The sequence below is a fragment of the Equus przewalskii genome, chromosome 1 (genome assembly GCF_037783145.1).
Source record: "Equus przewalskii isolate Varuska chromosome 1, EquPr2, whole genome shotgun sequence".
Classification (NCBI taxonomy): Eukaryota; Metazoa; Chordata; class Mammalia; order Perissodactyla; family Equidae; genus Equus; species Equus przewalskii.
Window position 1 is genome coordinate 165,909,716 of NC_091831.1, and position 26,201 is coordinate 165,935,916.

The 26,201-nt window shown below is 41.1% G+C and overlaps 1 long non-coding RNA gene across 2 annotated transcripts; it reads right to left on the reverse strand.

The window, feature by feature from the left end:
- Positions 1-650: 650 nt before the first annotated feature.
- On the reverse strand, positions 651-26,201 carry LOC139084686 (uncharacterized). 2 transcript variants are annotated; one of them, XR_011542253.1, is made up of 6 exons: positions 12,138-12,298; positions 10,824-10,937; positions 8,442-8,523; positions 3,575-3,772; positions 2,781-2,843; positions 651-2,474 (listed from the first exon to the last, which is right to left on the reverse strand). It is a non-coding gene; the product is annotated as an uncharacterized lncRNA (long non-coding RNA). The 2 variants fall into 2 exon arrangements; XR_011542254.1 differs by lacking the exons at positions 10,824-10,937; positions 12,138-12,298 and adding exons at positions 22,500-22,642; positions 25,978-26,201 and having other exon boundaries at positions 714-2,474.

A 26,201-nucleotide genomic window follows, 5' to 3' on the forward strand; every position in this document is an offset into this window, starting at 1 on the left:
TGACAGTAGAATTGGATAGAGATAATGTAAAGCTCCATGTTTCCAAACCACCAATATTTAGCAGATACTGCAAGGAAATTTTAACCGTGATGTAGTATTCAAAATTCTTCACACCTAGAATTTAAGCATAAATCAAAAGTTGATTCTAATTCTATCTGGTTTTAAATCAACTTGCCAAGTTCAAAAATGTTAATATCCCTCACTAACTCACAGCATGCCACTATCAGCCTTAATTTGGTATTATTTTATAGAAATGTTGCAATTACAATTTAGTCCACATTGACCAGCAAAAGTGAAAGGACAAAACTAATTAATGGAAATAGTAGAGGGCAAAAAATTAATATGATGACACATCTAAAATGCTTAGAGTGTAGAGAGGCACTGTTATTTTGAGCTTATCCACATTGATTTTCAAAAGCACAGAAGGAGAAATCTGTGAATAAAGCTGAATTTCAACACACTAAATTGTATGTCAGCATCTTAAAAAATAATTACTAAAAATGACAACCACATTATGGATTTGAAACTTGTGACTAATAGACCTAACAATGACTAATGACATAACAAATAAGCTGTGAAGAAAATGTACAGCAGCCGCATTAAAACTATGCCTTCCAAGTTGATGTGTGGATTTATACTGAAACCTCATATAAAAAAACATATGACTCATTTTTTATTAAAATTCAAGAAAAGTTTTAGACACCATATCAAGTACATAAAATCTTTTAAGTTGCAAAGATTTTCTGATAATATTTATTTTGAATCCTTAAGAAACAGTATAATCTTCAAATAATTAATTCAACATACTTACAGAATACATGAGGACTTTACATCAGTCAAAGGAAAGTAGTTGGTAACAACTAATATTCTTATATTTTGGAGGGTTTGTATGACGTCCAAGGTCCCAACATAAACTAAATCCAGAAATAAAATCAGAATATTCCATTTACTGTCTCTAAACCTGCATCGCTTATATCTCACTTCCTCGTGAGAGTAAAGTTGAGTTGGACTTGGCTGGTGTTGTGAACTCCATTGTAGATAGCAGAACCTGAGGGAGGTTATAACGAGCAGCCCTACATCAGACAGCTGTCAAGTACCAGAATAGAGTCCAGGATACGAGTCGTCTGATATTCAGTGGTCTTTCCACTAAATGCTGGTTTCCAGTCCTTTTCAGCTACTAAAGCATATATATCCTAACAGGTCTCAATTAAGAGTCATTTTGTAAAATACTGAAAACTGTGATGAGCCATTTCCAAACTAAATAACTTTTGAAGCCTCTCCCACTCCCATCCCAAGAAATGGTAGAACAATTAGCAGAAATGATAGAAGCCTCATATGAAACCTACAGTGATGTTCTACACTTGCCCAACAAAGTAGTTAGGAGTGATAGTGAGCTCTAATAGGTTATGAAAGGAGTTTAAGAAACATTTATTTTTTATAAGCTACATTTAGAAGATCTTTTTGAACAATTTGAGGAAACACAAATGCAACTCTGTGCATTATTTTAAAATTTAACAACTTATATATATCTTTTGGTCATATTTATTTGACTTAGTTGTAGTTATATCTCTTCAAAAGAATATATTTTACTTTTCCCTATAACATTTTTTCTCTAACTACATTCTAGAAATATAAGAACAAAACAAAACCAAACAAAATCAGTATTCCTTACTGAGTTGTAAGCTATTTAGTGTCTTTGATCCAAGAAGTTCAGGTACCCTAAGATCCATGTAACCCATGCCACCAAGCAGGCAGACATTTACTCTGTGCTTTTTTTTTTTTTTTTAATCACTGTGGGCTCCGGTATTAATACATCAGATGCATCGAGGCATTCCAAAAACATAAATGCTATCCATGCTTGGTGAGCATTAAAAAGAGATGGTTTTCTGCATCTGGAGGATGATCTATAGCGAAGAAAATGGAACCATCAGAGAAAAAGTGTGTTCTTGTTTCCTAGGATAAACTTCTTGCTGGTAGCCCTTTGATAGAAAACCAAGACTTCTGACCCAAAACAGTGAAGTTTCTTACTGGAAATAAACAGCCCCTTCAATCATGTCAGAAGACAGTTTCAAAAGAACAAGCTGTGTAGCAATTAAAAAGCCGACAACGTGACTGTCTCAATACAGACATGAGCCGCACAGAGGTGTGAGTTCAGTGGTAAAATAGCAGCAGAAGTAGAAAGTCAGGGTGGACTGGTTAAGGTTTAGAACAGAGAGTGGAGCAGGAGAGGAGAGGTGACAGAAAGGCAGCACAGTGTTTCTCAACACACAGAGAATGCAGAAACTACATTACTAATATGGTATTCCAGAAAGAAGGTGGAGGATAAAGTGAAAGTCAAAATTTGGTAGTAATCAAGCACTACCCCAGTCCTAGAGTTCAGAGACCTAGGTTTGACACCTGTCTCCACCATCCATGAGCTGCATGATCTTGCTCAGGCTGTTTGATTACATAGCCTCAGTTTTCTCACCTGTAGTCTAGGGCGAAAAATGATAAAAGAAATAATAAAAGCATTTATTTTATGGATGCCATAGGTTTTAAAAAACGATAATAAAAATAGTTAATTAGTACAGAATACTCAATAAAAGGCAATTATCAACGTTATTAATATAGCAGGAAAGAATTGAGTCCCTTGTAGCTTAGTCAAAAACTTGGGACATATGACAAAGGAGACGCAGGAAAAAGACAAAACACTGACTTAGCCCCTAAGAAGTTGTAGTAGCCGTATGGTGGTGGTGAAGAGCGTGGACTAGGAAACTAAACTGCCTGACGCTCTTACTTACCATCGAACCAAGGGCAAATTGGTTAATCTCTGTGCCTCAGTTTCCTCTTCGGTAGAATTGGAACTGTAAAACAACAACAACGACATGGAATTATTACAATGATAGACTGAATTGCTCTTACAGCTCTTAGTACAGTTACTGGCACTTATTGTCTTTAATTAACAAATAAGGGTATCAGTGCCTTCGAGGAGAGAAATTGGTGATCAAAATTAATTAGAATGTTTTTAATTGCTATTCTTATTTAGCATGCTTCATAAATTTAGTTTTAAAGGTTAGACACAGTGTGATATTTATTCTTTAGCATCTTTTCCATTATTTTGATGGAACTATGACCACAATCTATTTCTCTTAAGTATACCAGTCTATTTCACTAACATATTACCTAAGACTGTTTTTCTTTTTGCATTGTCATAAATATGGTATAATTTAAGAGCTAATAGGCCTTTCTTTTCAAAAATATCCCCTGCTAGAACCGTCCTTAAATCTCCTCCATGATTATAACAACCCACCCCTCTTATTGTCAAACTGTAGTCCATCAACCCTTTAGTAGTTGGTACATCAGTTAGTGGGTGCCAATCAGTAAGCTTTTAAATAGAATGGAAAATATCAGAGTGCATCGCAAGTAATAAGGGTATAATTTTGTTAATCTTCGGTTTCAGTTGCATATATGCACGTGTATGTAGATATATGTATTTGTGATCTAGTTCATGATATAAACTGTGTTTCTTACTATGGGTTGACAGAAGAGCATTCTGATAACCATCAATCTAAAAGAGATAACATTAAAAACTTACCCCAACTTGGAATTAGTTTGCCAAAGCAGTTGATGCGTTACTCGGTTAGTGTGAATACCTCACATGCAGTTTTTAATGAAAGAAGCCTGAGAGAAGAGAAAATTACAGAACACAGGTGCTGCCGGTGAACTTAGGGGGGAGGCTGCAATGAGGAACATCGAACTACCATGAGGCAGTATATGGTGCTGAGCACGTGAACTGAGGAAACAAAAAGAAACACAAAGACATACTGAATAGAGCCAGCTCTGATGGCCTAGTGCTTAAAGTCCGGCACTCTCACCGCTTCGGTGGCCCAGGTTTACTTCCCTGTGGTGGAACCATATCACCCGTCTGTCAGTTGCCATGCTATGGTGGCAGCTCACATACATGATCTAGAACAACTTACAACTAAGATATACAACCATGTGATGGGGCTTTGGGATGGAAAAAAAGAAATAATGATTGACGTGAACAATAAATTTCTACTTTGGTTTACAACTTTGTCCAGGGATCCTCCTTGTACTCCCACCTCTGTATATCTAGATACAAAACAAAGATATTCATTCCTGCCCTTTCCTCTTTCATAGGTGTACAGAGGATGGGAACTATGAAAGCACTTTGAGTTTGTCAAAATAGATTATTGTGATGAGAGTTACTTTCAGCCCACGCAGAGCTAGAGATTAAGATCACTTGACCTCCCCTCAACACTTTATACTGTGTAGCCTTGGGATCATCAGAATGTCAATTTTAAAGAAAGACTTGTATTAATTTATTCTAAGAATATACCACAGTGCATGGCAGCTTCCCAGTACATGCTTTTCATTTTTCTCTCCTCCCTAATGTACTCATTTCCCTTCTTACCATCTTAGAGTCCAAGACCAATCATTACAATCATTCCTTTTACATCTCCAATTCCCTTTTCTCTCCTACTTCATATTCATTGTGACTGAATCACAACTCTGGTTATATACTTTTTCCTGCCTTGCTAGTTCTGGAACCCCTGTAACTAACATGGCCAGAGAACACATACAACATGTGAACTGCCTTATTTAAATTCACGCACATGAATCTTAGGTAGGTCCATAATGCTGCCTGACAATCATATTTCATTTGTCTGGCCTGTTTGCTCTCCAGCCTTCCCAGGTGAGTATTTCCTACCTCATCCTGCCTCCTCACACTTCAAGCACTTCCAGCATCATCCTCAGTCGTAGCTGGCCTTGATTCCTAGTCCATTGGGAAAACTGAAGCAATCAGAAGAGAATATGTTTCTGCACCTATGTCCCTTCCTGTCCCTCTGGTAGTGAAAGATGGCTGTTGGCTCTCCCATCTAAGTCCGTCTCCTCCGGTCTTGTGCTCTTGATCCCATCTCACCTCCCCACTTAAGAACACCCCTTCAGCAATTCTTTCCTTTCTCTCCTACATCATCAAATTCTCCCTCTGTACTGGATCACTTCCACGAGCAATTAAACATATATTTTCTCCTAAGAAAATAAACCTCTCTTGGCTCCACCTCCCCCTAACTAATGCCTCTTCTATCTCTTCTCCTTTAGCAAAACTGCTTAATAAATTGTCTCTACTCTCTGTCTCAAAGTCTTCTTTTCCCATTCATTTGTAGTCATCACCAAAGAGACTTTCATCTCCACCATTCTAATGAAACTGTTCTACTCATGATCACCAATTACCTCAGTATTACTAAATCCAATCAACATTCTGTCCTCATCCTACTTGGACTATTAGCAACATTTGATACAATTAATCACCAACATTCTTTCCCTTGGTTTCCAGGTCACCATGCATTCTTGGTTTTCCTCTAACCTCACTTGCTGCTCCTTCTTAGTCTTCTTGTTCATTCCTCCTCTTCTCTCCAAACTCTTAAAATTGGAGACCACTGGACTCAATTCTTGGTCCTCTCCTCTATATACATCTCCCTTTGTGAGCTCATCCAGACTTACTGCTTTAAATATATTTTATTTATGCTGATAATTCACAAATTTATATCTCCAGCCAAGATCTACCTTCAGAACTCCAGATTCACATATCCACTCACATGTCCCCTTGACATTTTTGTTTGGATGTCAACTAGACATCTTAAACTTAACATAACCAAAAGCAATATTCTGAAGTCATGTCCAAACGTAGTCCACCCATAGTCTCCCCTTTCTTAGTAAACTGACACTCTGGTTTTCCTTTTGTTCTGACCAAATTTTTCTAATCAATGTTGATTCTTCTCTTTCTTTCACATCTCATCTTTATCCCATCAGGTAAACCTATAGATTCTAACTCCAAAATATCTACAAAATGCAACCTCTTCTTACCACTTCCACTGCTAATGACCTAGTCCAAGAACCCTGTAACCTCTCACCTGAATTTTTGCAATAGGCTTCTAATTTGACTTCTAGATTCCCACCCTGACCCTCAATAGTTTATTCTCAGCAGGGTAGCAGGAGGAATTCTTTTAAAGTGTTAGATTATTTTGCTCATCTGCTCAAAATCCTCCACAATGGCCCCATCCATGTACCAGTTTCACTCATATTAAAGTTGAAGCCCTTACAATGACCTACAAGAGCCTACCTACTGCCCTGCCTTCTGTTATGTCACTGATTTCATCTTCTAATCTCCTCAGTGTTTCTGTTCATCTACACAGTACCCTTCCCCAATCTTGCTGTTGTTTAAACATGCCAAATACTTCAATTTCGTGGTCTCGCAAGGGCTGTCCTTTTTGCCTGGAGTGCTCTTCTTCCAGATACCCACGTGGTTCACTCCCTCAATCCCTTCATGTCTGTTCAAATGCCACTTTCTATGTGATACGCGGGATTTTAAGAAGGTTCCAACATTTCTGCCCCCTGGTGTACACATACTGTATAACTACTTTTCCTTGAGTGTGAGTGGACTTGTGAATATAATGAAATATCACTTGTGATTAAGTTGCTAGGTAGTTGATTGTCAGTTAATCAAAATGGTAATTATTCAGATTATGGTAGGTGGGCCTGACCTAATCAGAGAAACCTTTTAAAGAAGGTAAAGTGTCAGAGAAACACTCTAGCTGGCCTCAAAGAAGACACAAACTACCATGTTGTGAGTTGCCTATGGGAGTCACGTGCCAACGAAGTGCAAGTGGCCTCTAGGAGCTGAGAGTGACCTCAGTCAAGAGCTAGCAAGGAAATAGCGACCTCAGTCCTACAACCACAAGGAGATGAATTCTACCAACAACCTGAATGACCTTGGAAGATAACCCCAAGCTCCAGATGAGAACCATGCGAACCAGAGCACAGCCAACACCTTGATTTCAGTCTTGTGAGACGGTGAGCAGAGGACTCAGGTAACCTGTGCCTGGACTGTTGACATGATCCACAGAAAATGTAAAATAATAAACTTGCATTGTTTTAAGCCACTAAATTTATGGTAATTTTTTGGTAGCAATAGAAAACTAATACCTTCAGTGGTATCTCCTGGCTATCTATTGGAAATCGTAATCACTCTCTTTCACAGTCCTTATCTTCTTATTCTCCACCATTATATTTTTCATGACACTAATTTATTTTGTTTGTTGTCTCTCTCAAAATGGAATGTAAGCTCCACAAGAGCAAAGAGTTTTATCTGTCTTATTCACTATTTGTTCACCTACAGCTCCTGGCATGTAGTGGAAGTTCAGTAAATATTTGTTGAATGGATGAATAAAATTATTATTAGATACATGAATAAAAAGATATAATATTTCTCCCATAATAATCAAATTAATCATTTATTTAGTTTATAAGACTATGTATCCAAAATCTTATTAAATTTTAAGTTTAGATAATATAACGATAATATTTAACTCATCTCTAGATATTTAAAGTATTATCATATTTTTATTATTAAATGCAATGGAAAACTTAACATTCAGGGGCTGGCCCGTGGCCGAGTGGTTAAGTTCGCGCGCTCTGCTGCAGGCGGCCCAGTGTTTCGTTGGTTGAATCCTGGGCGCGGACATGGCACTGCTCATCAAACCACGCTGAGGCAGCATCCCACATACCACAACTAGAAGAATCCACAAAGAAGAATATACAACTATGTACCGGGGGCTTTGGGGAGAAAAAGGAAAAAATAAAATCTTTAATAAAAAAAAACAAAAACTTAACATTCATAAATTTAAATATTGTAAGCAATAACAGAAATGGTAAATCTTTATTTGGGGCTTACTATTTGCCTGTTACTCTTCTAAGTGTCTTCTTTATAAGTTTAAATTATTATCCTCATAAAAACATTATGAGATAGTTACCATTATTATCCTCATTTTACACTTAATGAAACTAAGGCACAGAGAGGTTTAACCATTTACCCAAGGTCACATAGCCAGAAAGTGACTAAATTAGATTCGAACTCAGGCAGCGTAACTCTAGAACTTGAGCTTTTCAGCCACCTTTTTTTATTTTTTATTTTTTTTGCTTGAGGAAGATTAGCCTTGAGCTAACATCCAAGCCAATCTTCCTCTATTTTGTATGTGGGATGCCTCCACAGCATGGATGACAAGTGGAGCAGGTCCATGCTGGAATCTGAACCTGTTACAGCAGACCACCAAAGCAAGCAGTGGAACTTTAACCACCCAGCCATAGCCTGGCCCTAGCCACCATGTTTTAAACTTTGAGGTTTTAACCTCATTATGGTTTGACTACCTGAATATACATACATTTATATTTTTCTATAAGGAAAAACTATAAATAAAGACCATTGAAAAATTGTAAAATATATTCGAGCCAGATGACAAAGGCTTAATATTCTTACTTAGAAGAGCTCTTAAAAATTAATAAGAAAAGCACAATATTGTAATAAAAAGACAACCCCAAAAAAGACAAAAGACAACAAATAGATCATAGAAGAAAAAATTTTAAATTTTTTTGAGTAATACCTGAAAGATGTATTCAAGCTTGCTGGTAGATAAAGAAATATACATTACAGCAGGCTTTAGATATTATTTTTTTCCTCTTAACCTGGGAAAAGAAAAGTTAGTATTTGGTGAGAGTTCAGTGAGATTGGCACTTTCATAGACTGTTAGTGTATGTGCACATTAGTAGAATCTTAATGAAATACAATTCAACGATATTTGGCAATTATCTTTTAAAAATTCATACTGTACGACCCAAAACAATTCTTCCTCTAAAAAAATCTATTATAAGGAAAGAATCAGAGATGGCGATATAGATGTGCATTCAAAGATGCACATCTGAAGTCATTTTAATGATGAAAAATTAGAAATGACCTAAATGTGAAATAATGGTTAATGGACAATGACTATATTGTTCATTATCAATCCATAAGTTAATATAATCATGTTAATCCATAGGTTATCGGTAGTTTTCAAAAATCAAAATAGTGGTGGGGAAATGCTCATGGTAAACCACTGAATGAAAAAAGGCAGAGCACAGAGCATATGCACAGGATGATCCAAGTTATTAGAATGTGTGATATAGTATTGCATATTTATGCGTAGGAAAAGGTCTGGTTTTTAAAAATTATACAAAATATTGTTATATCTGGGTTTTGTTCCAGTAGGTGATTTATATTTATTTTCTTCTTTATGATATACTGGAAAAAAAATTTACATCAAGTCTACATTAAGCTGAAATCAAAAGAAAGCAAAAATTCAAACATATGGATATGGAGCACAGATCACTGGTCACCAGAGGGGAGGGAGTCGGGGAAGAGTGGACACTTTCTCTACAGGAGCACATATGTATGGTGCTAGCTGGAAACTAGACTTTTGGTGGGGAACACGATACAGTCTATACACAGGCTGAAATATAACGATGTCCATCTGAAATTTACATAACATTATAAACCAATGTGACCTCGATAAAATTTTTAAAAGTAAGCAAAAATTAAAGATATTTTATAAAATAATTTATTAATAAAAATATACACTTCTAACTCGCATATAAGGACAGATGGGTCTTCATATTCTTACCTGCTGCCCTGATCTACATGTTGCCTTGAGAAGGTACCATGTCTGCCTAGTAGAAGACCATACCATGAGACTATACGACAAAAACAAAACTAGAAAGTTCCACTCAGAAAAACTCTCCAAAAGAAGGTGACGCTTCTCATCCAACAATCAAAATCAGTATATTATGAAGCTTTCTTCCAAAGTATGGACTATATTTTTTTTAGTACAAACATATTTGTTAGAAATCCTGAGATTTCTCAGAATTCCTAGTAAGAATTACAGAATTTCCAGCATGTATTTTTTAAATGTCTGAGAACACACTGAAATATACAATCGTCATATAATAAAGTTTTTTTGCTGTCATAGTTTTTGGTTCTTCATGTTGCTGTGGTCAGCATGCATTTATTACTAGATATATCTTGCCAAGAAGCTATGTTATCATTTTACCTAAATCCATCTCGAAACAGATAAAGACATATCACATTTCATATGACTGTGAGATGCACATATTTTAGCATCTCTGAAGTGTGGATGCATCTCACAATTTATAACATGTCACAGATAAATTCCTAGCACTTTTTTTTCTTTCCTTATGGTTTATAAAATAGTAGTGCACCTTAAAATGGACAATATATTCAATTCAATTAAACGTACTAACTCCTCACCTCTTCCATTTGATCACTTCAAATCTACAATGTAAAACTTTGATTATGTAAACACCAAACTTCCAAGCCCTCTAAAATTTAAGAACACCCTCTAATTTCAGAGCTCTTCTCTCAAAAATAACAAACCAATTATCTTGACCAACAAGAATTGGTTTCTGGTGCAAAGGAGAAGGAGGACATATACAAATGTGTTGCTTCATAGAGTCGGTGCAAGGAAAGTACCCACGCAGCTATATAAACACGTGACATGACCTTTCAAGTTAGCCATGAATTACATATAAAGAAACTATTGACATCTCTGGCCAAAAAAAATGTGTGTCAGGGCCAGCTCTGGCTGAGACTCTGAAGCTGGATGGATAAGCTCACTCAGAAATAAGGATATGAAAACATCTGAGCTTCATACTCAATTGTGAGAGTTACAAACTGCTTTTCTGACAGTTTATAATCTCTGGTGGATGGCTCAGAATTCGGGTGAGGGCTGTGCATTATTCCTGAGGGAGGACAGGTTGTTGTGGTGCTAGATCCCTGATTTCACACTCAGAAGAACTCTTCAACCAATATAGCATTTTTTAAAAACTTGTATCTGTAATTAATACCAACACAACTTTGTTAATTTGTTTCAGTTTTGTTTTCTCCAAACCAATTTTTTTTAACCTGAGACAAACACTCATTTCCAACAGACCTGGTAGAAAAGAGAAGACCACGTGATTATAACCGCTTAGTTATCATTGTTAGCTCTGCCACATAGGAAGGAAAAATCTACTCCATTTGGCCAGTAATATCTATTAGAACCCATCTGTTGGAAAAGAAAAAGACATTGAAAGACAACATAATAAAAACAAAGAGAAAAGGAAAGACAGTAACAGAGCCCACCATCAAGGGCAGCTATAACAGGGGCTTCTGTGACAGCTATTACAGGGGGTGGCAAGGTGGCAATCACCAGGCACTCTAACAGGAGAGAAGGTCATGATAGAGTCAGAAGATGAACCATCTTTGCAGCTGAGGGATTCATACACTCATCTGCACTAATTGCTTTTATAGGCCCATGTTACCTTCACAATAAATTTATGAGCGCGTGAATGAAGGGATGAAGAACACATTGAATATTTGCAGCGCACATAGTCCCTATCTAAGCTCTGGTTATGCCTCTCTTAACCTTAATACTAACATTCTTAGAAGCATGGAATCACTATGGTGTATTTATGGTAGGAAATAGATATGGTAATCCCATATTCCCTTAAAGGGCATTTTGCTTATTAATTTTTTTCATGATTATCTTCCTCAACTAGGAAGAAAGCTCAATAAAGGCAGACTGTTTTTCTTTTTTTAGGCACTTCATATAATTCACTATATCTTTATAACATTAAAAATAAAATGTTTAATATTCTTTAAGACTAAGTACAGCAAGTTCAGAAATTTGTGGCCTAGCATCATGTCAACTGATGTGTAGTTCAATTTGATAATTAAATAGAAAGTTTATATTTTCAAGTAAGTCCTTCTAAATATTGTAGCAGAAATACTTGAAAATAGAAATGTCAGATACACTCCATGGCCTATCAGTAAACTCGTAAGAAGTAAGTGAGAATGTGGGGTATAAGTGGACACAAAGGGGCCTGGGTCCTGTTTTTCTATGCCATAAAAAGCATACATAGTGTAGCTAATAATGCTCCCCTATCTCTTTTGGAACCAAGGATGCAGTGGGTTATTGCAGATGCAGAAGACTAGCTAGCTCTAGCTGCTAAGTGCCAGTGGAGGGCAGCAGAGAGCTGCTTGAGAGAAAATACATTCAAGAGAAAGACTTAACAGCTCTCAGCTGAGAGAAGGGTCCTTAGCCCAGTCTACAGTGTGCTACTGAAGAGGCAGCCCATTTGGAAAACCAGTCCACAGGGTAGCCAGCAAGAATGGAGTTCCCAAGTGCATTAATGTATGAAGCCAAGAAGCAAGGGAGATGGGCAGGAAACAAAGCCAGGATACTCAGAATAATCCAGACTCCTACTCAGCACAGCTCCCAGAAGCCACTGATTCAGATGGTGATCTTTCTCCAGGGCTGCTGAATCAGATGATGTCTTACATTTACTCCAACTCCAAAGGCTTGGATCCCAACATCATTAACAAACATGTTTTGAGTACAATTTATTTTTGCAAAGATTATCCCTCCTGTAAAAAATAAAAATATTTTGTATATTATTTTTTGAATATTTTTGCAAAGGTTATCCCTCCTGTAGAAAATACAAATAATATAGTAAGGCGTTAGCATTAAGACGAGAAAATCATGTGTCAGTGAAGACCAGCAAGCACAGATTCTCTATGTGACAAGGGGTCCCTAGAATCCTCTGAAGTTGAGACGTCTCAAAGATGTGCAACGGAATCTTGGTAAGGCCGAATCAATAGCAGCAGAGTCGGTCAGTAACCCTGGTTCCCAGTGTGAGGGCCCCAACCTTGAGGACAAGCAGGAGCAAGATGCAGCCTATCCAAGGCCAGGATTCATGCTTCTTTTCTGTGTCTTCCTAGTGGTATGAGCTTAGGTGAGTCATTTCGCCTCTCTAGATCAGTTTCCTCACTTCTAAAAGAAATAGTACCTCTCTCTATTGGGTCTGAGAGGAATTTACAGAAGAAAGCATGCCTTGTTAATTTTATACAAATGTAGAATATTTTTGTCACCAGTCTGAGTAGTAGGAAGAGCACGACGATATCTAGGGAACAACAGAAAAGCATCTAAAAAATAAAACTTTGACAGATTCAGAATCTTCTTTGTAACGAACCCTGTTCTTTCTATCAAACCAGCTCAATACAGTCTGATTCTCCTCATATATATCTTCAGCCTCACTGGGGCCTATATTAAATGCTGAGCATATTTGTATCGTGGAGTAATATTTCCCTCCTGTGAACAAATGTTCTCCTTGCTAAATGTGTGTAATGATGTTCCAAGCCAGAAAGAAGTGGGAGACATTTTGCTGCCACCCCCTGAAGGAATTTATTCATAGGGCCACAGAAGCAGGGAGGAAATGTGGGCTGTTTGCAGCAAGAATGCTTTGGCTCTAGTTCCTAATAATAATAATAATAATAAATAATCATTACCATGAGGATATGGGAACATGTTAGAAGAACTCAAATACAGCTGCCTCAGCTTTGTGTTCAGTTCAGTCCCATTCCCACACTGTGATTTTTCTGGGTGGACAGCAGGAGAGAGCTGAGTGCATGCCAATGAATTAGTAAATGTTGACTGGCAAGTCTAAGATTTTTGTTATTTTTTAAAATCAGACAAAGGGGGAGATGGGCGGGACATGGAGAAGAAGCATTCATCAGTTCTTTCAATTCCTATTTCTGATGAGATACCTAACTGGAGAATTGACATCGAAGAGTCACAAATGACAACAGAGGCACCAGAAGAAGGTCTTCCCAATTAAGAGTTGATGATTTATTGATTTATAGATCTTTTGAGATATAAAAGATGGTGGAGAGTTCAATCTCCTCATTTTATATATAAGGAAACTAAGGTGGAGAGAAGTGATATGACCAGCTCAAATTCTCCTAGGGGTTAGCAACAAGCCCAATTGTCTTATCACTCTAGAATATTACCTGGCAAAAACAGTTAGCATGCCAAACAACGGCCAAATTCCATAGTAAAAGCACAGAAAGCATTAGTCAAAAATAAAATGGAATAAACATAATTGGCTTCCTTTAAAGTAAAAAGCATGAATCCATACATTTCAGTAGTCATCAGCTGCTTTGCTAATAAAAAATGAAACACTTATCGTTCAGGAGGTGCATGCACAAACTATGCACATGGCCAGCTTATAAAGTCAGAGGGAATGAGATGATTCTTCTATGACCTCTGTCTGAAGTGTTAAATGCCAAGTAAATCCTAAAATTATTATTCTGAAAAGTCTTGGGCCATTACTAAGTCTCTGCCATTGCTAAGACTTCACCTGTGTCCAGATACTCCATTTAATCTTTGCTATAAAAAGCAGAAATGGAGTCCATCAGGATTGGGAATCCCATTTCTTTGAATTTCAAAATACTTTGAGCAAATGTGAGACAGACGGGCATATATATGGTAACTTGAAGGAGGGTTATATCTTTGGTATGTTCCTGATATTAACTAGACAGCAATCTCAACTAAATGGTTGGTCCAGACAAAAGAAAATCTCAGAAATTTCTACCTTTTCCAATTTTAGGTATTGATGAATTAACACATTTGAACATAATTTGACAAGTTAGTTAAGTAAAGTACAACCCATAGAATTATTTTTTAGAACTAGTTTCTTAACATAGAATTTAAAACATTACAAGAATGTTCTTACAAATCCTAATCAACCTGTGTGCAGACTTGGGGTGGTCAAACACCTTTCCCTTCTTCTATCTTATTACCATAACATAAACTCAGAAAAATACCTTTCGATATCAGAAGACTACTGTTTGCCAGACAATCAAGATTTTTTTTAAAAAAACAAGATATCTCTGTCTTCTGAAAACCCGCTCCTCTTATTTAAACTATCTCGCATCTTCATCACTACTATTGAGCATTGTGGTCACTAGATGTCGCTGCTGCCGTTTGAATGAGATTTTCTTCCTGCTTCCCCAAAAAAGATTCTTATGGTTTGGGGAGTTGTTTTTTTTTTTTTTGCTGTTGGGATTTTGATGAGTGGATGATCTTATACATTAATAAATGCAGACAGCTTATTTTTCAGATTGAAAAAGAAAACTAGAAAGGGGAAGTATTTGCACAAGGATCCATAGGAAGAGAGTGATAGATCTAGAGTTGGAAAACTCTGTTATACGTCTACACTTTATAGACTTTTAAAAATCAAAAGTGTTCCAAATGGAAGCAATGAAGGCAATTAACTTTTTAAACCAAAACCCACTGAATAGTATTTATTATATATTAAGTTAGTGTTATTTTTTCTTTCTCCCTGATGGCCTTCTCCTTGGAAACTGGATACCTATAAATCATGAGGACACATGACTGTCCCAGGCCTGACTTTAGAGAGTAAGAGAACCTGACGAAAGGCCATCGTCTAAGTTCAGATGAGTCCTTCCTCCAGTCTCCTCCATAAGGGGTCAGGGGGGATGCCTGCAATCCCAGGAGAATCTCTTCTGTAAAGTTATTAAAATTAGACAAACATACACAACACACAAACAATATGATGCCGAGAGCGTCTCCAACCCAGCTTTCCTGCCAACAGAAAAGAAAGCCAGCACAGTTTTCTTCAGAAGCCTGGAACTAAGAAGGGTGCAGAGGCAGCTGTGCAAGCCATCCTGATCTGCTTTCACAGACTGAGGTGAGGAGAAAGGAAAGGGACGACTGAAGAAAAGAGGAAGGCAAGTTAACTAAGAGAGGCAACCAAGCGCCACGGCGAACTCCCAGATATTCCCACACCCAAGGGAAAACCAGAAATTCTCTATGCCATGGGTGGATTGGCAGGCAGGGGACAGAGGAGGGAGCGCTCACACACTGCTCAAGTTGTTGGACCCCTTTTTCAGCCTTCACCTCAAGAAAAGAAGAGGGGGAGAGGAATGGACGTGCCCTGAAAAGAAAAGAAAAAGGAGCCAGCATCGCGACCAGCCTTGGGAAAATCTCCACGGATGAGCATTTTTGTTGCGTTAAGTGGCCTGCATTAGCAGCCTAAACACGTAGGAGAAGGCTAACATCGCCTGTTAACACAATCGGGAGAGGAAAGACAGACCTGGGAGTTGAGAGTGGAAGCGCTAGTTTTACATAAAACAAAACGAAACATTTCTGAAGACTTAAGTTCTTAGGGGGTTGAGTAGAGGGAGTTTGGGGTGTTCCTCACTCCACAGGGGAGGCATGTACTGGGACATGAGTTTAGAGGCTTGTTAGTTATTTTTTTACATACACATTTGTTTCGACCATCTTAAAAAATAATTTCTACAGTATGAAAAGAGCTTCTTAGTCCACGGTTCTGAGGTCGCCTGTGGGAAGGACGAAAGGACGAGTCATTTCCGGGACGTCTCCTTTAAACTCCAGCGTTGAGACTGAGACCTGACAAATAAGGAGGTTCCGAAACTCATCATTAAAATGGTCTCCTTCACCTGCCCCCAACCCCCACTGCTTCTTTTCTCTTACACTTAGGGAGAGAGGGAAATAGGGATAGGGATAAAGATAGGGATGGGAACAGGGATAGAGATGAGGAGGAAGAAGAGAAAAGAGGGAAGAGGGAGGGCGAAAGTAAGAAATCAGAAAGGGAAAGGAGGAAGGGAGAGAAGAGGAGAGAGATGGGAAACTGAAGGAATGAAACCCAACTGAAGTACAATTATTTATCAGGTTCCTTTTCTAAAACGAATTCGACCTGCTTGTTCCTTCCTTGCCTTTCTAGCAAACTTTCAGCTTGAACAGTGTTCTGGGTACACTAAAGCAAAACAAAACAAAAGTTTGGACGGGTGGGGCTGGGAGAAATCCCTGAAGGGCCGGCGCGCTGATGGCGGCAGGCTGCAGCTCAGTACCAACCAGTCGTTGAGCTCACCCTTAGCCTCCTTACTTCTCTTTCCATAGCCCCTTCATCTTCGCTTAGCGTTTCCTTTACCCAAGATTTGCTTGAGAGCAGCCAAAAAGGTCAGGGAATGATCTTCTTCTGCGAGAGGAGCCACGGGATCCACTAAGACTAAAATGGGAACAGACCCCTAGTCCCTTTAGGCCCAGCCTCAAATCCCCCAGCACTCCATCTCTCGAAACTCTGGGACTCAGTATAAAGACTCGGGATTTCTCCTGGGTCGGTCTCCTGGGCCACAGGGGTGACCCTCCCAAACGTGGCCTCCTTCTTAATGCCTTTACCTCAGTACTTCAAGCAATCCATTTAGGAAAATCAAAGGATCTATTGGACTTAAAGAACTGATTAGAGAGAGACGGAACCTCAGATCTTCGCGTTGGAGGGGAGGAGGGGGGTGTTGACTGGGGAAAAGCCGGGAAAAGCCCCCGCGGCAAGCAACTGGCCGACCGAGGGATCCGGGCTGTGTTTTCTCTAAGAAAGTCCTAAAACAGCACCGGAACGTGGTGGTTCCGGCAACAGAGGTTGCTTTATGAGACCCTAATTCAGCTTGCTCTAGACCAATTTTGGATGAAAGTGGATTATCTCTCCAGACCCGAATATTCCCTCACCTGCTTCCCCAATGCGCTCTGGCGATTTGCTGTGAGGGCACTGCGCTGCCGGAGCCTCGGCGCTTCTGTCAATTGCACAGAGCAATTACTAAGAAAATATTGTGATGATGTTGTAGGGCGGAAGGGGATGTGAGGGGGTGGGGGAGGGGGGAGTTAGTTTGGAGAGCGATTTGCCGAGGAATATTAACTTTGATTCCCCAGGTCATCGCCGGAAAACGGGTTGGCGTTGCGTGAGCTTCAGAACTCTTCCTCTAGGTGGCGGACGTCGGTACCCAACAACCGTTAGGCGGGTGCTGACTCCAAACATAGGATTAAGCTTCTTGCTGGTTAAAAATAATAATAGTAATAATATAGAGGTGTGGGGCTGTTTTTTTCCCCTTTTGGCCATATTTATTTATTGCAGGGAAAAGTCATTGATTTTCCTAAGCAAACTGTGTTTCTCCTTCACTTGGTGGAAAATAAAAACTGTTTGAATAAATAAGTTATTTCTGAACATTTTGTTGTCAAAGTGTTAAATGTTCCCGTCATTTTTATTCAAACACTAACATGATTACAGCCAATTATATATTCACCAGTGTTCTTTATTTTAGAGTAATTGTACTTGTCACTAATAAAACAGAGGCATAATGGATCGCTACTGTTCTGGATTTTCAAGCAATTTTGTGTAATTTGATTGAATTATACATCTTATCTGCTACTTTTTTATTTTTATATTTGGGGATCCTATTTTCTTGAAAATTGCAGCTCTATGCTTGTTTTGTTGTTTCTCCAGTAACGTACACTTCGGTAACACTGATAAATAGAAAGAGTCCCTTTGAAATGTCGAAAATCAGCTGTTTCTTTCCCCACCCCTATCCCCACCCCCTCCCTGTATTTCAGCGCGGGGAAGACCTGAACTCTGCGCTGCCAGGCAGTCTGAGCCAGTGGGTGCGCTTACCCAAAAAGTCCAACGCCAAGAAAACTCCCCATTCACCCCAAAGGCAGCCGCCTCCCTGCCTGGAGTCTTTGGGGTTTTGTCTCTTTCCTGTAATGATACTGTTGGGTGTCAGGGGCTTCAAACATGCCAAGACAAGCCGACCAGGGGTTCAGTTCATGTGCAATACGTATCAAGGGAAAGGGGATACACGGCACAGCTGAAAGATAAACTGTATATATTACTCCAATTACACAACCCCCAAACGTCCTACCTACCCAACCATCCTGCCCCCCCCCCCCCCCACGCAATTACAACAATTATCTGTCTACTTGTCTACGGGTTTTTTGGTTTCAGATATACGTAGAGAACTGGGATCAATAGTTTCTCCCCCTCCCCCCTTTTTTTGAAGACAATTTGTAAAAAGATACGGAGGAAAAAAGATACGTCTACCCACTGTTCGTATATTTGAACAAATCAAGAAATAAACAGGACGGCAGACAGACAGGACATAGGATTTTAAGGGACCATCTCGGCAACTGAAGGAGCAGAGAATGTGCAATTCTTTTCCCAACAAATCTCTCCAGTTCCTAGGACACGACTCAAACGCCCCGCTAGGAGCTGCAGCTGCGAGATGGAGCCAAAGACTCCGACAAGTGGCTTGTGTATGACCCAATATTTATCAATAACAACAACAACAAAATCAAGTGAAACCAAGGCTGGGGATTTTGAACTGCTTCTAAAGCCCTGGCGTGGATACGCACGTGGGCAAAAAAAGTCGCTGGAGATGAGTTGGCTCCGTTTGTCCGCCCTGGGGAGCAATCCTGGGGCAAAATCTAGCGCTAATTGATCCCAACCAGCCACATTATCATCTGAAAATGTTCAAGGGGACAAAGAATGAGGAGTGTGTTCTAAAGACACTCTAAGCATTTTTTCAAGTAAATTGTGGTGTGTAATCAATAGCGTGTACATGCGTCTAAGTAGGGAAAGGGAATTACTTCTAATTAATGAGGAAAATAATGGTTCATGTGCGATTCCAGACTTCTGTAAAATCTAGTTGTCTCCCACCCTCCAAATGTTTTGTCGTGGGGACTTGGAACTTCCTCCAGGAAAACCTGTGGGCCCGGTTTAGTGTTCCGAGCCCGAGAGCAGATCCTCAGCCCAATTAGGGGCCGTTCTCTCGTCTTCTGGGGTGTTTACTCTAAGGCCAAAGGGTAGGCTGCCTGGGCAGCGATCCCAGCGCCGCGTCCGGCCCCGCTGGCCCCGCGGGCGGCCGCGGAGGCGTGAGTTGGGACAGCTCCGGAGCGAGCCCTGCGCCCCTCAGCTTCGAGACAGCGCGCAGCCGCCGCTGGTTCCTCTCCACCAGCCTCGCAGGCTGCTCTCCAAAGGAAACGGGCTTTTTCAGCGTTTCCATTTCCTCGTGGCCTCATCTATCTGATCTAACAAGTTCACGCTCCAGGGGAAAAGAAAAGGGTGAGAAAAAAAGAAAACCTCTTCACCGTGGTGATTCATAGTTCACACGCTCCAGAGCCAAACTTGCCGACTGTGCTTTCTTCTTGAACGTTACTTTCTCTCCTGCATGCTTTAGGACAAACCCAGAAGGAAGATACTAAAACTGATAGACAGGAATCTATCTAGGATGGTTTTTAAAATAAAGGTGACCCCCACCCTCCCAACCACTACCTTCGTTGTAGATTCTGAAACGGAGGAGTCGGGTTGTTTTGTTTTCACATCCTAACGGTAACTTGTTCCTGTTGCCATTCTGCATCTAGCCTACCCTGGCCGCTCCTCTACATGCCTGCGCCTCCTTCCAGAGGGCAGGAGAGAAAGGGATATAACTGCTCTCCTCCACTGGCTCCATCACTGCTTACATGCAACTGAATATTCGAATTAACTTCACCAGCACGTACGCCAGTCTTTTAACTCTGAGCTGTGTTTCATACAAATAATAAGCTTAAAATCTTTAACGGGTCTCTTTTTCTTTCCGCGTTCACCGTGGCAGATGACCTCTTAGCCCAAAAATATTGATCTGTGTGCGTGCTTCCGGTGTGATGTACAAACACGAGACATCTTGGCTGCAAAGGTAACTTTAAGGGGGAAAAATCCGGAAGTGAAACCTAAAAGCAAGTCCTCTAGCTTGATTGCGCTCGGCAGGAGCGGGCGACAAAGGAGCGCCGGGCAGGAGCGCGGGTGTGCACTGGGAGGAGCGGCGCGCAGGCCTGGGAGCCGCGACTCCGCGACGCTCCTCGCTGGGAACGATCGCGGTTACATCCTCGAGGGCTGAGCGGGGAGGCTAAGATCTGGACCTTTCGGAAAACGCTGCTCCAACAGATTTTCCACAGTTTCGAGTTGGAGGGGGAGGGGAAAGACCTTACAGGAACCTCAGTTCCAGAGTGAGGAGGCAGGTGGGTATGAGATAGGCACGAAGTAAAAACTGGCTCATCGGTTTGTCCGCTTGGGTTTTAGAAAAGAACCAGATGTATTTGATTAGTGAATAGTTTGTTTTCTCTCATATGTCTTTCCCCATATGAAGGGGGACTTTGGGATGGAGGAATCTCTGCGTGCCTCCTGGCCTGCTCACCCCAACGCGGGCAGTTTTCTCTTTCCTCATTCCTTTACAGACCATCAGCGGGTGCGAGCGTTTTCTGAAACATACTCATCAAGCTCTTAGACGGAGCTTGGGCTGTTCAGTGCTCTTTGTGTACTTTTAACTATTGAGAGGGTGACTGGTTCAGAGCTGACCGCCTAATAAGTGCGCCCGAGTCAGCTCGTTCCATCTTGCCTCACAACGACTGGAGTTTGGAGGACCTTTTGGAAGTGTGCTTCAAAATAGAGGAGACTTGATGCCCCACATCCTCCGAAGAGTGTTATAACACTTCCCAAAGTAGATTATTCAGGCTCCTACGGGAAATCAAACTGAAGCTCCAACTTATTAAGAACAGTGATAGGATAGTTAGGAGCTCGGCTCTTCATTAGGAGCTCAGCATTTTGAGGCCTGTATGCTTCTCTTTCAGCCTGATGTATATTTATGAGGTCGTTTTTTTCCCTCTTTCAGTGTCCTACGGATGGAAAATCCATGGTTTGTCTTGTGCTAACTTTTGCCAAGTCTCACTTCCTCCCTTTTCAGATGGACCCGAGGGTGAAGGCCAAGGACCTGAGCTCCAGTCTCCGTCACTCTCATTTACCATCACCCCTCCAACTCTTTGTCTTTCTCTTTAGCATTTCCTGACCCCTTTGAAGGATGGACTGCGCCATTTCCTTAGGCAACTAGAGGGAAAAAAGGAATTGGCCTCTCAGGGCTCCCTTGACCCAAAGGTGGAGGACCATTTCTCCCAATTGGATCAGGTCAAAAGATGGAATAGGCCTGCCCTCACGCTATCGGGGGACTCAACTCCTTCCGCAAATTGTGCCCTCTCGAAGGTCCGGAGCGCGCTGGCAAGTATTGGGAAACAAGTAAAAGGGTAGTGAGCACTTTGTATTTGACAGAGATGTGCAGGATATTCTATTGAGAAGTTGTTCGGAGAGACTTTTTAAAGGTCCTTTGGTCCTGGGGTGGTAATATTTTATCATGCATCTCTCCGCGCCTGGTTCTCTGCGGGGTAATACTGAAGAGAAGCTTCTCTGGAGTGTATTTTGATGTAGGTCTCAGGACGGCTCCTTTGGATGAGTACATACTTTCCTTCAGAGAGTTTGGAATGTCTGGCAGCGTCACAGAAACTTGCCTGAGGTGTCCCAGGGGTTTCTATCCTCTCTATCCAGGCTTTCTTGTTCTTTCTTTCCTTTCTTTTATTTTTTATTATTTTTTTTACCTTGGACTTCCTTGCTTCTGAAATGGTTCCCTACCTTATACAAGTTAAACATTTCGACTCTCAAAGGCGAGACTCTCCCATAGATTTTTTTTTTCTTGAGGTTCTCAAGCAAAATTGCCAGTGCCACAATGTTATGATGGAAGGATGCTGAAATGACAGGCCTAGTAGACGCTTGTCTTAATCATCGGCTTCTTAATTTAGTTTTAGTGCGGGGTGTGTGTATGTGTGTGTATGTGTGTGCGCGCGCGCACATATACACATGTGCGCGCCCCCGGGGATACTCAGGGTGCGTGCGCGCACTGAGAGCAGCCGCTTGACAACCTGCAGCTCCCTAATGAGTGACGAGGCAGGGCTGCTGCAGAAAAGTAACACTTCCCTGGTGTGAAGACCTCTTACTGAGAAGTTTAGTTCACTACTGTTCTCGCAAACCTAATCGTATAACCTGTAACCAAAACCCGCAGAACAAGGATACAACACTCTAAAGAGTAACTTACAATCACTAAATGTTAGCACCATTACCTGCTGTTAGGAAGGGATTACACTCTAGTTGGCTCGAGCAAGGGCAGACCTCTCTCGTCACAGGATCTTTGGAAATACCTGGATGCCTCTGCCTGGGTTCTGCACACTCCCAAACGTCACGGGGTCAGGGACTCCCTGTGCATCTGTAGGAAGAGAGCTTTAGCCAGAGCCTGGCGCTGGGCGCCGCTCGAAGGACACTCCGTCCAGGCAACCGAGAACAGGATAGATTTTAGGTAAAAATGGCCTGCCCTCCTTTAAACAGATAACAAGGAGAAAAGAAGCGAAGCGCCGACCGAAAGCGGAAAGATAGGCCCTAACTGAAGACTTAACAGTAACACCACCAAATGGAAAAACTGAATGCGCTGCTCCCTACTCGGATGCAGTAGGCTGCGAACGTTGGTTATTAATTAAAACTAGAGACGGAATAATCCAATTCATTCCCCCAAGCAATTCTTTCCTTGGTACTGCTCATTCTTTACAAAGCCTGTCCTCTTTTGGGGGGGGGGGGGCGGGGAGTAGGACAGACAGAGGAAGAGATAAGTTTACCACTATGTATACCAAAAAATTACATTTGTTCTGACTTATGCTCTGATTTATTAACATCGTACGTTTATGTGTACATGTATGTCCGTGAGATATCAAGATTAAGCAGCTGATGAGAAAATATTAGAATGATATAGAATTTGTTTCAGATCTGAGATCACTGGAAGCCCTCTGTCTTCTGAGGGTAATCACAAAGACTGAGTGAGGTGGAAATACAGGGTTAGGGCTTCATGTGTTTAGGAAAGAGGCCCCGAGGTGGACGTAGGCAGTCCTTCAAATCCAATTTTCACCCAAATTGGCCGGTAGGATATACGAAACTCCATCCAGGGACTTTCAACTTGCACAATACTCTGTCCAAGAACCCCCTCCCCCTCCATTTCATCTAGTAGCAGTTCTAAAAAGAAGGCATTGCTGAGACAAATGTGGGCTGCTGAGTAAACAGTGCATGTTTTGTTGAACAGCCTACCCCCACACCTATATATATATATGGCACTCTATCTCACCATAGAGTCCAAGTAAGATGATTAAGAGGAATTCAAACTCACTTCTCCCCAAATTGCACATGACTTTTGTCATTAGGGAAAAAAAGATCTGTAATATGATTATATTAAACTATAATCTATTTATTCCTACATAAATATCCTATTTTGAGAGACTTGTATCCATGCAATCCTTAAAATAAATACCACACATTCTTAATTTGCATGTAAAATCTTTTCCCAGTCAATATAAGCTCCTGGCATATAAAATCAGGTTATTATAGCTCTCATTAGCAAACCCCAGTTTTTGCTATTCTAAAGTAAACAGAAGAAAAACTTATTTTCACCTGCTAAAATTTTATGCAGGATTACAAAACAATGCACACTCAGCTTTGACCTAAGAAACACCTTAAAACATTAAAAATTCATCAGTCAGTGCTGGTGTTGTATTCAAGGAATGCTCCTCCAGTTTGCTGCTGAGCTCAGATTTGAATAAAATGTCCAATGTTAACAAACAATACCCACGTTTGGCACTTTGTGTATTAAATTGATCAAACAGATTTTAGGAGGCACAATGCACAATTTGTACAGACCTGATTGAGTTAATATAATATCAGCAAATTTTACATCGAAATGATTCTGTTTCTTTTCTTTGTGTTTAAAACCAGCACAGATTACAAATTTTAATGATCTGAAAATGTTTGGTATACAAAATCATGCTTATTTCAGTATTAGCAAAAACACAAGAAATTTTTCAACACAAACACCCAGCTGTGTCTATTTTAAAAGCAGTTCAATGACAGCTTGCACTTATGAGCATGCAATCAGCTAATTTCGCTTTTTTTTCTTCTGTGTTAATCAACACTTTCCTTCCTGCATATCAGAGTACAAATAGTATAGTTACTCCACATCAGTAAATGTTTACGTAACCTGTCCTTTCCCAAGAATCCGGTTACACCGAATCATTTCACGCTAGACCGACTACGAAAACGTACCGGGCCGTCCACCTCAGAGGGAGCCCTTGTGTGCCATTATAAGTGGTGATGAGAAGGGGGGCTGTGGGGGGAGAAACGGGGAGGAGTAGGTGGAGGAACGGAGTGAGGGAAAGGAATAGAGGGTGGAGAAGGGGTGGAGGGAGTTGAGGGGAGGAGGGAAGAAAGCGAGTTGAGGAAAAGTAGGAATAACAGGCCTTAGGATGGGAGAAGAGTGGGAGGAGGAAAAGTGAGCAGGAAGAGCAAGGCCCACAGATCTCTCCAGCCAGCCGAAAAGCCCATTAGGTCCCCTGGCTCTGTAAGAAATCCGGAGCTTACAAGTCGATGTTTCGGGCCATGTCACTATCAACATTGATAGCTGGAACCCTTGAATTTGCCTACATATAAATGTAATTTGTTGTGAAGTAAGGAAATATGTAGAAATAGGGGGAAAATACATACAAACAGGGGAAGGATAACTGAGGTTAGTCCAACGTTCCAAGTTCCTTTATGGCTTGCCTGATAGGTACATACTTAAAAATTGCTATTTTGTAATTGTGTATTATTCTCTTCAGAGTTTATTCTCTCTCTCTGTCTCAGAATTTCAAGGTGAAGTGTGGGGTGGGAAGAGTGGGATAACTCCTTATTAACCTGAGTATTCATCAACTGCATTCGTTATGTTAGAACTGAACTTTAACATTACACACTGGCACCGCTTTTCCTTCCTTCGTTTTCTTAAATACCAAATCTGCCAGATAATTCAACTGAGAGTTTATCAAAGTGAAGAAATGTTTACGTTGTGTGATTATTTACCTGACAGAGGAGGGAAAGGTGCTTTTCATTTATGCTTCTCCTCCACCTCCCTCCATTCTCGGGCTACATCCTCCGTAAAATGTGGTGTGTTTCGTGCCCATGTGGGATGAAACAGCCTTTGATCAGTGTGCTCCGCACCAAATTCCAATCCCTGGGAAATGCTGGGTCTTAGCCCTGCCCCTGGCCACGGGATCCTTTTAAAGCCCCCGAATGACAATCTCCCCACTCACTTGAGCCCTCAACCGAACCTCCCCAGTCCTAAAGCCCAAGAAGCTGAGATCCTGGGACCCACGTTCCCAAGGCTCCTAGGTTCCTTCTAGCAGCGTTCAGGCTGGGAGAAGGGCTGGCTCCAGCATGCGGTTGTTTCAGGATTAAGGCCCGCACAAATTAAAAGCATTTGAGAAACAAAAAGAAAAGAGGGAGTGAAAATAGGAAGGCTTAAAAACCGGAAAGAAACAGACGCCCACCCTTATTTTCCCTCCAATGTCAACAAGCAAAATGAAAACATTTCCAGGGTGATCGCTCGCAGCTACTCGCTTCCAATTCGGATTAGAAGCGGAGGAGACGCTGGAGCGGCGAGGCGAAAACGACACCGAGGCACCCGGCGCGTGAGCGACGGTCTGGAGCAGGAGAGAAGGGAAGGAAGAGACACACATACATAGCATGTGTTACCTGGTTTATTTCGAGATTGTTTGGGATTGCTTTCTCTCTGGGCACACCTCACTGCGGAAGACCAGCAGAGGCGCCCACCACTGAGCCGCCCCCGCCCGCCGCCGCCGCAGCGCCGGAGCCCCAGGCCCGGCCTCCCCGCGGCGCCGGCGCTCCGAGCTCGCCGCCGCCCGGGCCGCAGGAACCGAGTAAGTAACCCCTCTTTGGCCCCGCGCTCGCCAGCCCAC